Here is a 16,689-nt window from a genome sequence, read left to right on the forward strand (position 1 = left end):
TTTAATTAGTCTTATTCTGAGGGCCAACGTCAAATCTTTGCTGCATAAAATCTTTTTCATTTTTACGAAGTTGGCACGTGCTTTTTCAATTCTCACTCTTATTTCTGCAGTATAATCGTTATTTTCTGTGATTACCTTTCCCAGGTAAGTATATTTACTCTCTCAATCTGCTGACCGCAATCTGCGGTTAATGTTTCGTTTGTTGTGTTGTTCATTTTAATTTTCATATACTTGGTTTTTTTATGTTAAAAGATAGTCCGTATTCTCCAATATATCTTAATATTTTGTTCATTATTCTTTCCAACTCTTCCAAGTTGTCGGCTATTATGACTGTATTGTCGGCATACCTAATGGTATTAATTAAGCTTCCATTCACTTTTATGCCGACTGTCTCGTTTACCAAAACTTCTTGTATGATTTCTTCAGAATAAGCGTTAAATAATAACGGCGACAGTATGCAATCTTGCCTGACCCCTCTCTTTATCTCCATTTCTTCTGACACTTCTCTTCCAATTTTCACATTTGATCGTTGGCTGTAGTATAAATTTGATATCAATGTTACATCCCTCATATCCAAATTCTTGTTTTTGAGTACAAGAAGTCAGTTGCGGTGTTTGGGATAAACTCTCAGTCAGTTGGTCAGTTGCGGTGTGGTGGATAAACTCTCGGTGTTGATCACTTAGAGTATGGAGTAGCAGGCCTACGTTCTTTCCGATGAGACTCCAACAAGAGTCGAAAATCGTCGATTCAGAGTGCGGGACTGCGCTCCGTATTCTAAGTGAAAAATAAGATTGTTTTGCCTTCGCATTGCAACTGAATAAAAATGGAATTTTTATTTTATTTTTATATTGGTCGTTACTTCTTTGAGTAACTAGGTCCATTTTCTGTTGGAATTTACCAGCTGAACAGACGGGGTCGTGAATTGTAAGTTTTTTGAATTCCCCCTTGTCTTCTTCGCTTCAGCATCCATCTGGCTTGCAAATTTTAGAAGCCATGGAGGTGTTACCAAGGAAATAGACCAATAAGTTTTCAATTTAAAAATATTTTAGTAATATTTTAATATTTTTAAATATTATTAATATTGCTATTAGGATTGAAAACTACTTCATCTTTCAATTGCCAGATGACGCTAATCACCCAGTCCATTCACGTCAGTTGCGGTGTGGGGGATAAACTCTCGGTGTTGGTTAGCATATGGAGTAGCGGGCCTACGTTATCTCCCATGAGACTCCAACAAGAGTCGAAAATCGTCGATTCAGAGTGCTGGACTGCGGTCCGTATTCTAAATGAAAAATAAGATTGTTTTGCCTTCGCATTGCAACTGAATAAAAATGGAATTTTTATTTTATTTTTATATTGGTCGTTACTTCTTTGAGTAACTAGGTCCATTTTCAGTTGGAATTTACCAGCTGAACAGACGGGGTCGTGAATTGTAAGTTTTTTGAATTCCCTCTTGTCTTCTTCGCTTCAGCATCCATCTGGCTTGCAAATTTTAGAAGCCATGGAGGTGTTACCAAGGAAATTGACCAATAAGCTTTCAATTTAAAAATCTTTTAGTAATATTTTAATATTTTTAAATATTAATAATATTGCTATTAGGATTGAAAACTACTTCATCTTTTAAAAGATCTGTATTTTTTCCATTGGCCAGTTTTAGCAATTCACTTGGTATTTGGACTTTACTGCATGCATAACTTCTAACTTTGTTATTTCGGTTCCCTCATCTTTACTCTGATTATTTTCATATATATTTCCCTGTCTGTGCTCATAGAAAACTATACTATCAACAATTTTCAAATGGAGTAGGTACAGCAAAAGAGAAATAATATATTAATAAGATATGTACTAGATCAGGGGTTCTCAAACTGTTGTACATGTACCACTGGTGGTGCATATCATTATTTGCGGTACAAAAACACAGCCAAACTCCAGCATATTTGTAGTTAATTATATTACCAACTTGATAGGTATTTCAGTTAGGTGGTACCACAAAAAATGAATAGAATCTTGTGGTACATAACTCAAAACGTTTAAGAACCACTGTACTAGACTGTTCAATAAGCTTTGCGGTTCGATAAGAGAAGGCGTTGCTACTAGCCTAATTCTATTTTTTATGTTGGTACATTCTTCATATGAAAGTTTGATACGTTTCATTTTAATTTTTCAATGCATGTTTTGTTGAGAACAGGGGCGGCCCGTCAGGGTAGGCAAGGTAGGCGCCGCCTAACCTCTTCAAATGTACAATGATAAATTATTTATTAATATAAATTACTTATTTCAAAACTGTAATTTATAAATTTTGAGACAATACCGAAGTATCTAAAAATCTAAAATAAAGCAAAGCTACTTTTTAATTCATCTCTGAAGTTGTAATAATTATTGTACGCTCCCCGTAGCGTAGCATTACTACGACGGCTTTACCCTAGGGCAGGCTCTCTAAAAAGTAGCCGAACAGAATTCGCATTTGTCTCACTCTTTACGCTAAGCACAGCGGCTGTATTGTTGCTTGCCTGGCCGTGTATTTTCGGGCTATAGGTAGGCTAGATTTTTTGAGCCTTTGACTATTGGTTGTGTCGAGCTGCATCTCGGAACTGCCAATTGCATGTTTTAGGATCTTGACTACCAATTCTGAAAAAAACGAAAAATTCGAATTTTGTCATGAAATTTGGTATGTGGGGTCAGAATAATATTTCTAACAATTTTTCCAAATAACTTTTTGCGATATCTCTAACGCGAAACAAAATATTGAAAATTCGTCCTGTTTGTGAATTCGCAGTAGGCCGCGTTTAAAATTTAAATTTCAGTTGACTATCTTAAAAAGTGTAAACCATCAAAATCAATGACTGCAAAATTTCAAATCTGTATTTATTTTAATAGCCGAAATATAAGGGTGTCTTCATCTTAAATGCGACACACTGTATAAAGGGTGTTTGGTACAGAATGGGCTATAGCTTAACACTAGATTCCTGAGGTTAAAATATGTCGATTTGAGCTAACTTACCTTAGTACGAAAGTTGATAATAACCGAAATACAGGGTGTCAAAGTTAAAACTTTTATTTTATTTATTCTTGAATATTTCCTAACAGACATGGGATAATAACACAAAATTTGGTAAGCGGGGATTTTTTGAGACGAGAAATCTAAATTCGTCACCAAAAATGATGTATTATCCAGGGGGCGCCACATACGCCTTTCATCGCTAATTTAATAGGTTCAATTTTTTTATTACCCACTCTACATACTTTCTAAATAAAAAATTTTATTCTATTAATATTTTTACTTAAAAAAGGTATACTACATTCATCTCGCTAAACTCAACCGTTTTCGAGATAAACGCATTTTAAATCTGCGGGGCAACATAATTTTTTGCAGCATATCATGGTAGTTACAGTTACACCCGAAAAATAACTTAAAATCATAAAAATTTACAAAAATGTATCTCAAATTTCTTCAAATGGAATTTGCGACATAAATATGAGAACTGGCACAATTATTATGGTTTCAAGTTTATTTTTCGGGTCTAACTACAATGATATGCAAAAATTATGTTGTATCGCAGACTTAAAATGCGTTTATTCAAAAACTACGTGGCGTGGGAGATAAAAAAAATTGAACGTATTAAATGAGCGCTGAAAGACGTATGTAGCGCCCTCTGGGTAATAGATCATTTTTGGTGGCAAATTTAGATTTCTAATCTCAAAAACCCCGCTTACCTACCAAATTTCGTGTTGTTATCCCATGTCTGTCAGGAAATATTCAAGAATAAATAAAATAAAAGTTTAAGTTTGACACCCTGTATTTCGGTTATTATCAACTTTGGTACTAAGGTAAGTTAGCTTAAATCGACCAATTTTAAGCTCAGGAATGTAAGGTTAAGTTATGGCCCATTCTTTACCAAACACCCTGTACCTACATAGGATGTACATATTATTATTATACACCATATGTGTTGCCTACTCGGATACTGAGGTCACGAGCCGCCACTGGTTGAGAAGCCATTTAGTATCAACGTGTCGCAGTATTTTTTTACAATGGAAACAATTAATTATCGGGCAGTGATTGAATTTATATTTTGGGAAGGTTTAAAAGAAAAAAACTTTATGAACGAATATTGAAAGTATATAAGGACTCTTCTCCTTCAAATAGTAAAGTACAAAGATAGGTGCTGAATTTAAAAGTGGTCGTGCCAGAGACATGTTAAGGATAGATTTGGCTAGGGATATGCCACTCAATACATCGAGGTGTAACGTTGCCATAGGATTAAGTGGTCTAGCCATCTTTGTCAGTCACATGCGCGGGATCGCTTGGTTAAATGAGATAGATAGACCACCTATCGACTGTTTCCATGCTGTTTCCGCGTTACGCTTTTTTTGGTGAGTATGCCGAGTCTACGCTTAATATGTCCATGGGTCGTACACACCTTGAAGATTATCCACGTCAAAGACGTCTAAAAACAGCAGTAACACCAGAAATCGCAGAAAAAATACAGGATATGCTATTTGAAAATCATCAAATGACTAAAAGAGATTTAGTAGAAGCCCTGGGCATCTCATTGGGCGGTGTAAGCAGTATTTTAAATGAAGTATTGGGTATCTGAAAGCTGCGTCCACAATGGATGTCTCATTCGCTAATAACGGAACAAAAACACATTCGAATGTGACTTTCTCATCAACATTCAGAGCGTTTTCGAAAGGATGACGTAGATTTTGTGCAAAACCAGAGGCTAAAGTATGGTGTGAGCCTAGAAGGTGTTAGTTTTTTGGGATGTGAGAGGAATTTTTTGTGGATTACTTGCAAACTGATAAAACAATAAATTTTGGATATTACTGTAACCTTTTAGATCAGCTGAAGGAAAAAAATCGTGAAGAAAAACCCGGTTTGCAAAAGAAAAAAATCCTTTTTTATCAGAACAACGCACCGTGTCATATGATCATTTTACCAATGGCTAAAATTCATTAATTAAAGATCGAATTATTGGAACATCCACAGTATTACGAGGGCTGAGAACAATAAGGTTCAAAGCGCTATTTCATATTTTTTTCAGGAGACAAATTTCTAATTTTAATCTATCATAACTTCGTTATTTGAAGGACTGTAAATCTTAAAATTATTTATTATACTACAGTGTGGCAAATTGTGATAACGCCTCACGTTAGATAATGTCATAAGTAAGATTCTAAGTGCAATTTGTAATATATTTACTGACGTCTGCAGTGTACTTGGAACCTTATCGAATTATAAGATAGACATTTCACAAAAAATTTTAAAGTTTCCAAAAATTATTAGCGCAATTGGTGAATTTAAGGTAAAAATTTCAAAATAAAACGAATATTTATTTTTAAATAGAAAATCATAACACAAAACATGTTTTTCCTAAATTTACCTTAAACAGCAGAACTGAAAATGAAAATAAAAAATACTTATACAGTATGGAAAAACCTAATTAAATTTATCTTTTTTGGTATTCAGAAATTAATGACCTCAAATATTCATGAAAAGGATACCGCCAAACATTGTTGAAGTCATAAAACAAATGAACTATAACAACACCACAAAAATTAAAACAAACGACACCACTACGGCCAACATACCAACACCAGGAGGAATCAGGCAGGGAGACAGCCTCAGTAGATTTCTATTCAATATGCTAATGGATGAAATAATAGAAGATGTGGAATCGCTACAATTCGGATACAGACTCGGCCACAGTAGAATCAGTATAGTGTGCTATGCGGATGATGCAGCCCTGATTGTAGAGGACGAGGATGACCTACAAAGACAACTTTATCGATTCTATCAAGCATGTCGATGACTCAACATGAACATATCCACGCAGAAAACAAAATGCATTACCATTGCTAAAGACCCAATTAGATGCAAGCTCGTGGTAGAGGGGAAACCCATAGAACAGCTAAACTAGTTCAAATATCTAGGTGTAGAGTTATCAAGTTATCATGACCCAGCCAGAGACCTAAGAGGACAAATTAACTAGGCCGCTGTCTTGTCCGGATGTTTAAGATATGTGGTCTGGAATAACCCATATATGAGAATGGACAGCAAAGTTAGAATTTATAAAACTTGCATCAGACATATTATGACCTATGGCACTGAATCAAGAGAAGACACCAATAAAATCAAGAGCATGCTACGAACAGCCGAAATGAAGATACTAAGAGCAATAGCAGGTAAGACAAGAAGAGATAGAATACGAAACAACATCATCAGGGAACAATGTGGCGTGCAAGATGTAGTCAGATGGGGCAGGCAAAGACGAAGAGAATGGTTCAGTCATGTAAAAAGAATGGAGGAGCACAGACTACCAAGAATTGCTCTAGAAGGAAAACCAGCAGGCAAGCGTCCACCGGGGAGACCACTAAAAAGATGGAGAGATAGCTGGCAGTCTACCTCTCAAGAAATACTTCAACGTCGGAATTAACAGATCGACAGATCTACAAGTTCTGTGGAAGAGATTTGAGCCTTGAAATGAAACTTCGCCTGATGAGATATTACGTACTTTCTGTGCTGTTCTACGGAATGGAGTCATGGACGCTGAAAAAGATTGATACCAAAAAATTAGAGGCATTTGAACTGTGGATGTATCGCAGAATCTTGAGAATATCATGGACAGAGAGAGTCACAAACATCGAGGTCTTGAGAAGAATGAATAAAGGAAAGGAAGTCATATTTACGATCAAAAAACGAAAACTGCAATACTTGGGACACATTACAAGAGGCGAAAGATATGAACTGCTTCGAATAATTATGCAGGGGAAGACAGCAGGAAAAAGGTCAATAGGAAGAAGACGAAACTCCTGGCTAAAGAATCTACGGGAATGGTATAGCTGTAGCAACAACGAATTGTTTCGGTCAGCAGTTTCGAAAATACGTATAGCCCTGATGATCGCCAACCTTCGGAACGAAGATGGCACTTGAAGAAGAAGAAGATCTACAAGTATAAGAAGAAGATATATTCCTGATTCTGGTTTGGCATCCATCTATAGGCAAATTCAATTTGTTGAATTTTTTTTCAGTAACTGTTTTATTTTTTATTTTGTAAAAATTTTTTAGAAAGTAGTAAGTATTAAAATTAGTTTGATATTTAAATAAAATACAAATAAACTGTTATAGTGGCGCACCTAATAGAATTTTCCTTTGGGGGGGTTGGCTTGAGCACCGAAATTTTTTTGTATTTTTTGTGAAAGACAAGTTACATTTTCCTACTACTCCCCCTGGGTACGCCACTAAAAGTATATTTGTTTCATTGAAATCATATAATAGAAGTATAACTTCTTACGTGGGTTTCTGAAGTACTTGTCGCCTGAACAAGAACAAGAACCTTATTGCCTGAACCTGAAAGTATTTCACGTACTTGAAACCTAATTTCATCATTGATTACACCGCCATCTAGAAACAATTCAACGTTTTTCAACTATCAATCGATGCAGAATTCTTTATTAAATACAATTCTTTTAAAAAACCGATTTTGTACAAAATGTCGCTTGGAACCCTATTGTTCTCAACCCTCGATTAATCAGATTTAAGCGACTTCCTTCTGGTTCAGTACCTAAAAAATTTATGCGTGGATAGCGTTTTTCATCAAATGATGAGGTTATGAGAGCTATGGAATCGTATTTTGAAGCCTTTCCAGATTATCACTCAAGGGATGAAGTTTATAGATTGAAGTCTCATTGGAACACCTGTTTTGATATTCAGGGAGACTTAATTGAATAATTAGTGTATTTCAACCATAAATTTGTGTTTTTCTTATCGAACCACAAAACTTATTGAACTTATCGGTTTAGTATTTTTTGAGTTTTCGTACTGTACTGTACTGTACTGTATTTGTCATGTTTTAGTCCGTTTGGTTTTAATATTTAACATTGTCACCTATAATCCAGAAAATAAAAATTTCATCGAACATAGTAAAGTGCCGAAACGTCTATAAAATATTGAATTGTTTTATTGGTCCCAGGCGATAAACCATGGAATCTTAGATCAAGTTGTATTAAAAATTCAGGTCAAAAACTTATATACAGGGTGTCCAGAAACTCTACCGACAAATGAAGACAGAAGATTCTTTAGATAATTTTAAGACAATTTAACCCAATTCACTTAGTCCGAAAATGCTTCCTAAGGGAGCTAGAACTCTTTGAAGATGGCGTCTTATAATGAGTTTTTCTTAAATACCTCCAGAACGCTTCTATTTAGAAAAACAAAAATTGGTACGCGTCTTTATCTTCCAGATATAAATCTATTTCATCTATTGCGAATTTTTAGTACCGATCATAGCCATCCGTTTTGGGTAGGGCAACGGTTATTTTATTGCATAACTTTTTTGTCTTTAATTTTTAAGCATTTTTTACTCTGAATTTTTAAATTGTGAGGTATTCTAGTACTAAAAGGTACTCTTACTTTAAGTCGATGGAATACACCGTTTTCTAGAAAAATCGATTTGAAAATTTTTCGTTCTTTGAATTTCAAAATAAAATTTCAAAAAAAACCTATTTAGAAAGACGAAAACTGGTACTTTTATTTATATTCCAGAGATGAATCAATTTCATTAATTGCGAATTTCTAGTACCCGTCATAGGCGTCCTTTTTGGGTAGGTAACAGTTATTTTATAGCATAACTTTTTTGTCTTTTATTTTTAAGCAATTTCACACTAGATTATTAAATTATGAGGCATTCGAGTACTAACAGTTACTCTTGCTGTAAGTTAGTAAAATACATCGTTTTTTTTTAAATATTTTTCAATTTTTTTTCAAATTCCAAAACCGAAAAACTGTCAATCGATTTTTCTAGAAAACGGTGTGTCCTACCGACTTAAAGCAAGAGTACCTTTTAGTACTAGAATACCTCACAATTTAATAATCCAGTGTCCAAAATGCTTAAAAATTAAAGACAAAAAAGTTATGCGATATAATAACCGTTGTTCTACCCAAAATGGACGCCTATGACCGATCCTAGAGATTCACAACTGATGGAATCGATTCATTTCGGGAAAGTAAATATGCATACCACTTTTCGTTTTTCTAAATATGTAGAAGCTTTCTGAAGGTATTTAAGAATAATTAATTACATGACGCCATCTTCAAAGAGCTCTAGCTCCCTTAGGGAGCATTTTCGGACTAGGTGAATTGGATTAAATTGTCTTAAAATTATCTGAGAAATCTCCTGTCTTCATTTGTCGGTAGAGTTTCTGGACACCCTGTATACATTCTATGCACCTTTGGAACTAAAAAATTATAAAATATGTATAAAATACATAAAATGAAAATTATATTCCCTATATACAGGTGTCCCAAAAAGATTGATCATAAATTATACCACAGATTCTAGGGTTAAAAATAGGTTGATTGAACCTCACTTACCTATATAAAATAGTGCACAAATAAAAAGTTACAGCCCTTTGAAGTTACAAAATAAAAATCGATTTTTTTTCATATATCGAAAACTCTTAGATATTTTTTATTGAAAATGGACATGTGGCATTCTTATGGCAGCAACATCTTAAAAAAAATTTAAGTGAAATTTGTTCACCCGATAAAAAATTTATGGGGGTTTTGTTCCAATTAAATTATTATTGTGGCACCATTTGTTAAACACAATTTTTTTAAATTTGCCTCTTAATACTTTTTCGATAAGCCAGTGTTTATCGAGATATTTTGAATATTTGTCGAATTCACCACATATTTGTATATGGTTAAGTACGATAATAGAGACCTGTTAATAAATCTGAAAATTTATTTATAATTTACATTTTAGGTATATTTTGAAAAAGAAGCCACGTCTCGATAAAAGGTGACTTGTCAAAAAAAGACTAAGAGGCAAAAAAGTTTTAAAAACACTATGTTTAACTAATGGTACCACAATAATAGTTTAATTGGAACGTACACAAACATTTGGGGGATTTAAAGAACAAACTCCCCATACAATGTTTATGTAAATATATTAAAAAAGAAGCCGCATCTCGATAAAGACTGGCTTATCGAAAAAATACTAGGAGGCAAAAAAGTTTTAAAAACGTTGTGTTTAACTAATGATACCACAATAATGAATTAATTAGAACGTACACAAAGGTTGGGGGGTTTAAGGTAACAAAACCCCCATAAACTTCACTATAATTTTGTTTTAAGATTTTTAAAAAATCTCTAATAGTTTTCGATATATTGAAAAAAATCGATTTTTATTTTGTAACTTCAAAGGGCTGTAACTTTTTTTATTAGCGCATTTGTACTAAAGTAAGTTAGGTTCAATCGAACTATTTTTGACCCAGAATATGTGGTATAATTTATGACCAATCTTTTCGGGACATCCTGTATAATCGCTGATACCTGTATAATAGAACAGGCATTTAGGAAAAAATAAATTGAGTTTTAAATACAGCACCTAGAGACTTGCAACTTTTTGCATTGTATTCAGGATGATGTCATGAAAAAATCTACAATAAAACAATGGGTGGAAATGAATAATTGCATTTGCAGTGCATAAGATGCATCCAAAAGTGCACAAACATGTCAAAATCAGTGTATTAAGGGCCAAATTTTGTTATTTATGGAGTTTTTAGGGGCACTAAACACAAATCCGCAATCAAAACTAAGCTCCGAAGCACCTGGTGTTCACGGTTACTGGTAAGGTAAGTCATCTAAAGTTTCAAAGTGTTCGGCACTAAATTGATGCAAGAAGATTACCATTTATCGGAGGTTTTTGGGGATGCTAAATACGAATACGCCATCAGGATCAACCCTGAAAACCGAACACCCTCGAAATTCCAGAAGATGACGTGCCTTAGCGTTGAATCTCGACACCAGGTGCTCCGGGGGTCGATTCTGATGGCGTATTCTTGTTCGACAACCAAAAAAACCCCAAGTAATCGGTTTGCATCAATTTAGTACCGAAAACCCTCGTAACTTCCAGAATGTGACTTGTGTTAGCAGTGATCCTGGACACCAGGTGTTCCGGGGGTCGATTCTGATGGCTTATTCATGTTCATCGACCCCAGAAACCCCCGAGTAACAAAATCTTGCCCCTAATATACTGATTTTGGCATGTTTATGCACTTTTGGACGCTTTTTTAATTGTAAATGCAATTAGGTAGGGCACCCAAACTGTTCACCTTAGTTTTAGAGGACGTTTTTAAAAACCTAATTTGGAAATATAAGGGAATGAACATCAATGGCCGCTACCTCAGTAATCTACGATTTGCGGATGACATAATCCTGATAGCTGCTGGCCTACAAGAACTGCAAACCATGGTTTCAGATCTACACACAGAATCTTCTAAAATAGGACTGAAAATGAATTTAAACAAAATAAAAGTCATGCACTCCGAAGAAACCGTGACAATAATAAACGACAAAGTTATAGAAAAAGTTGAAGAATATACAGGGTGAGTCACCACTAACGCGACGGAAGATTACAGTGAAATGGCAAAAGATTTGAAAACAATTTTTAATTAGTGGTTTGTAAGTTGATAAAATCTACATTTTAAAATTATTTTGAAATATACAGGGTGTCTCAATAAATGGCGGCGTATCAAAGTTATATTTTTTCCTATAGAACACCCTGTATTTTATTCCATTTTTAATTATCCGCAAAAAATAAGGTATAGTTTCATAAGGCTTCCCTATACCTATGTACAGTGAGTTATGTTGACTTTTCTTAAAATGTAAAGTTTTAAAAGAAGGCTTATTCTCAAGTTATTTAAGAAATTATAAAAAGAATACTTTTACATCTAAATAGTTGGATATTGGTTGAATGTATTCCATGATTGATTATTACACATTTATTTACAGGGTGTTCAACATTTACAGTTTCATTATTGGATTATTCAATGTGTCATATGATGCTTATTTTAAATATAACACCATGTATATTAATTATTAATTATATTAAACGAAGTCACCTCTTTCGAAGCTAGGTCTAATAGTTTTTGCGTAATTTACAATTATTTAAATTCTTAATCTGTAAATCGATTTTAAAACAAAAGATGTATCTCATTGTATGACATCGTCATTTTATGACAGTACGGTCTGGTAATTATCAAAAATATAAACATCCATGTATGATATTCAAATTTAATTGCTCCTAAAAATGGATAACCACGTTATCTACGAAAGAGTAGACATGGTACTTTGCATTGGGGAGTGTTTGCAAAATTGTATCTTACTTTCTAAAGTTTATGCTCAAAAGTAGGTATCCTGATAGAAAACACTCAAAAAATGACGTTTTTGAGAAATTTCGGAAAGTTAAATAAAAATAAACCATTTATTTGTGATCACGTCAAGGAAATTGGTGTCCTGCTTTTTGTTACGGAAAACCCAAATACTAGATAGTAAAGAAAAAATTTCGGGTAAGTCAGTCGAACGCCTGTTAGAATACTTAAGAGAAACCATTATTATCCGTATAAAACAACTACACCAATATCAGACCGAACAGGATTATGATAAATATTTAACTTATCGTTTATGTACTTTAGACTTTGAAGCAGATCCTGATTTTTTTTTAATGTATTGTATACAGACCAATCTACCTACTTTTCATAATAATGGTCTAGAAAATAGACATCATTTTCATTTTATTATGATACAGTAAACAAACATTTATTTCGTACATTTTAAAAATGGAGAGTGCATAAATATTATTTTTAAAATCAATTTACCGTTTAAGAAAATTGTAAATTACGCAAAAACTATGACTCCTAGTTATAGAACATTCCTATACCATTCGAAAGAGGAACCTGTGTTTAGTATTAATTTATTAACATACATGGTGTTTTATTTAAAATAAGCATCATATGACACATTAAATAATCCAATAATGAAACTGTAAATTTTGAGCACCCTGTAAATAAATGTGTAATAATCAACCATGGAATACATTAATTATAAAATAGTTACCAGACCGTACTCTCATAAAATGACAATGTCATACAATGCCATTAATTAACTACATCTTTTGTTTTAAAATCGATTTACCGATTAAGAATTTTAATAATTGTAAATTACGCAAAAACTATGACACCTAGGTATAGGACATCATATACCATTCGAAAGAGGTAGATTTGTTTATTATAATTATTTATTAATATGCATGGTGTTCTATTTAAAATAAGAATCATATGACACATTGAATAATCCAATAATAAAACTGTAAATTTTGAACACCCTGTAAACAAATGTGTAACAAATAATCATGAAATATATTCAACCAATATCCAAATATTTAGATGTAAAAGTATTTTTTTTATAATTTCTTAAATAACTTGAGAATAAGCCTTCTTTTAAAACTTTACATTTTAAGAAAAGTCACCATAACTCAGAATACTCTGTACATAGGTATAAGAAAGCCTTATTAAACTATACCGTATTTTTTGCGGACAATTAAAAATGCAATAAAATATAGGGTGTTCCATAAGAAAAAATATAACTTTGATACGCCGCCATTTATTGAGACACCCTGTATATTTCAAAATAATTTTAAAATGTAGATTTTATCAACTTACAAACCACTAATTAAAAATTGTTTTCAAATCTTTTACCATTTCGCTGTAATCTTCCGTCGCGTTAGTGGTGACTATGAATAATATGAATTTAGAAAGAATTCTAGAATATTATTTGACACACCTCGTATAAAATTAACAAACTTGGATAACTGATGGTTTCATCTTGAGGTTTAGACCATGCACAGATTTTTATGAAGAATAACTTTTTTTCCTAAAATTATTAATAAAAGAGTTATTACATGTCTAATAAATAAAAATGATGTTCGGAATCGGTAATTTAGGAAAATTTCAGAATTTTTTTTCAAGTAGAAGGCTGTTATTGCATATTTGAATATGGTTTTTAATTACAAATAACTTTTCACAATAAAATTTTTTGATATTTCGAAATATAAAGGTAGTTTGCTCTTGAGCGAAATTCATATTTTTTGACATACCTCTAATACTGTTGACAAAATTTGATATCTGATGATTGCATCTTCGGTTTTAGACTATGCAGAGCACTTTATAAAAAATGACTTTTTTTCGTAAAATTGATATTAAAAAAGTTTCCCATATGGTTCCAAGTTACGCAGACACCCTGTATAAAAGATTGTTTCTTCAGCTTTGCAGAAAAAAATTGTAAAAACCTTAATATGAACATGAATTACCGCAGCACTTAAAAAAGTAAATTTTGAGCAAAAATTATCCATTTTTAATTATTTAAACAAAGATCCCCTCATATGAATCATATACTTTCTTGAAAATATCTTTTGTTTTGACCTAAGCTTTGATAAAAAATTTATTCCAACCTGTACTGAATTACATTTTGATTTACATTGATTGATCGGTCTATTTCACCAGTTCACTATTTGAGAAGAGATAGGCGTGGGTATACCTACAGGGTCCAAGTTGAAGACGTGTAATAATAGTTTGGCATCTTCTACTTCTGGCAGTGAAACGTTTTCATGAAAACATGGATCAGTTTCCATGAAAAAATGTCACTTTTGATGGTTCTGATGGTTCTGGCGACACTCCGACACTCTGTTTCTGATGCGTCACTGGTGATAGCGTTATGCGCACTAGTATCTGCTTCTTCATTCCCTTCTATACCGATATGAGATAGTATCCACAGGAAGTGGATTCTTCTAAAATTTTCTAGATTGTTCACCAATTAGATGTTGGAGCATAGCAAGGCGATGGAAAAATTCATCAATATTCCACTGAAGTAGATACTTAAATTTTAATGTTAGCTTAATTGAGATCCGTCACTTTCCCATTCCGATGCCTCACTGCCAAGATAACTATAGATTTTTTTTATGGTCGTGAATTTACGTTTTATGGATCTTTCCTTTAAATAGGGGTAAACTTGACTGAGCATATGGGACAAAGCTGATAGACCTGTGGTATATTCTTGAATCGTGGCTATAGGCTCTGTTGATCCCGTGATATTCGTTAGGAGCATGTTAAGTTTATCAAAGTTTAGAGGGAAATGTAGAGGGTGATTTTCTATGAAGTTTCTAGCAGGGTCAAGTAAGAGAGAAAATGAGCATTCAGAAGTGCTTGCTGAACTAATTTTAGCTTTTTTAGATTTTGCTTGGACTTTAGGTGGTGAAAAAATGTTACATTCTTTTGAAGATGGATCTGCTTCAGATGAAATAATTTCATCAAGGTTACGTTTTGGTTGATTAATTATGTGACTGTCCTTATTTGATGCATATACTTTGTTCGGTATCTCCGGGACATTAGAAATAGATATTTGTTCACACTGAGAAGGGTTTGTATCATTGGGTTCTTGCAAAGATATATTTGTTGCACTGTATACCGATGCTCCATTATTTTGGTTGGGGATTAGTTGAGCTACTGGTTCGGAGCACTGTGATGCAATGTAATCTGATTTCTGGCAGCTAAAGCAAACTAGACTGTCTTGAGAAATGAATATTCTATATAGCGTGTTGTCAAAAACAAGAATAAATGACTCTGGTAGTGTTAGACTGTGAATACTGATGTATATTTGTCTTAGAAAAATAAGGATGTGATTGTACTCAGGAATAGAAGCACTAATTTTGAGGAATGTCATGGGGGAGACAGGAACTATGCCGATTTTTTGTAACTCATTGATTAGCAAGTCGTGCGGTATTGAAGGACATACGTTGGAGAGCACAAATCGTTCCGCTGGTGTAACTAACCTTCTTGCTCTGACAATTTCACCTTGTATTTCTATTTGACCATGATTATTCATAAAAATCATCCACAATTTGTTTATTGGATAAATACATACATATGCGATTATTAGATAATCTAGAAGAGAAGATTATATTTTTCGGTTGAATTATATTTTCAAGTGGGAGAAGGTAGTCTTGAAGTTTGGTGTTCTAAGGCACTAAAGATAATTGCTTGCTGCTTTAAAAGAAATTGCATTTTCGACTCTGCCAAAGAGTATGATTGTGATGCGTTTATTTGACTTTGATGGTCTTGAATTGTAGAACTGTTGTGTGATTCCATATTTGAATTCATTTCGATAAACGTTAAGTGAAAAGTAAGTCCGACCCTGTACACCTGCTAAAACAGGTATATCGGTCTTTACTAAAAGTGGTTATTTTGCTGGTAAAACTGGATTTATTTATTGACAACAATAACAAATAATTGCAATTTGCTGACTTTAATGCTAATTTAACTGGATAGTATGTAAAGAGTTTGTACACTTACAGTCTATTTCAATATATCACTGAGATTCACAATTTATAACTTTGTTAATATTAAACTTTGTTAGTATTAAAAATATTCGGAGCCCACATTGAGCACAACATTATAGTTATCGATGCAGAACCGAACTCCTTCTGCATATTTTGTCCACTTTCCTTCGTTTTTCCTCATATTTTAAACGCCTCTCTCGCCTTATTATTTGCATATACTGTCGTATAGTTCATTTCTTGTCTATTGCTTGTTTACATTATTCATCAAACCAAGCTTTTTCTTTGATGTTTTGTGATTCCTTCCACTCCTTTAGCCGTTCCTAAGTTATCCTCTTAATCTCATTCCATTCTTCTTATATTTTTTCCTCTCAGTGTAAAAAGGCCGATATGAAACTTATATTGTTAAATATGTGAATCTAAACGAAGTCAGCACAGTCAGATGTTTATAATTGTATTGGCAATATAATACAACAAAACTTAAGTCAGTTATATAGCCTAAAATATCTATGTA

The 16,689-nt window shown here is 33.2% G+C and overlaps 1 protein-coding gene across 1 annotated transcript in view; it reads left to right on the top strand.

Annotated features, from left to right (window-relative positions):
- LOC126878485 (cytotoxic granule associated RNA binding protein TIA1-like) overlaps window positions 1-16,689 on the top strand; it is a 383,419-nt gene that overhangs the window by 296,418 nt on the left and 70,312 nt on the right. The window lies entirely within an intron of this gene.

The sequence above is a fragment of the Diabrotica virgifera genome, chromosome 10, assembly GCF_917563875.1.
Source record: "Diabrotica virgifera virgifera chromosome 10, PGI_DIABVI_V3a".
NCBI classification, from domain to species: domain Eukaryota; kingdom Metazoa; phylum Arthropoda; class Insecta; order Coleoptera; family Chrysomelidae; genus Diabrotica; species Diabrotica virgifera.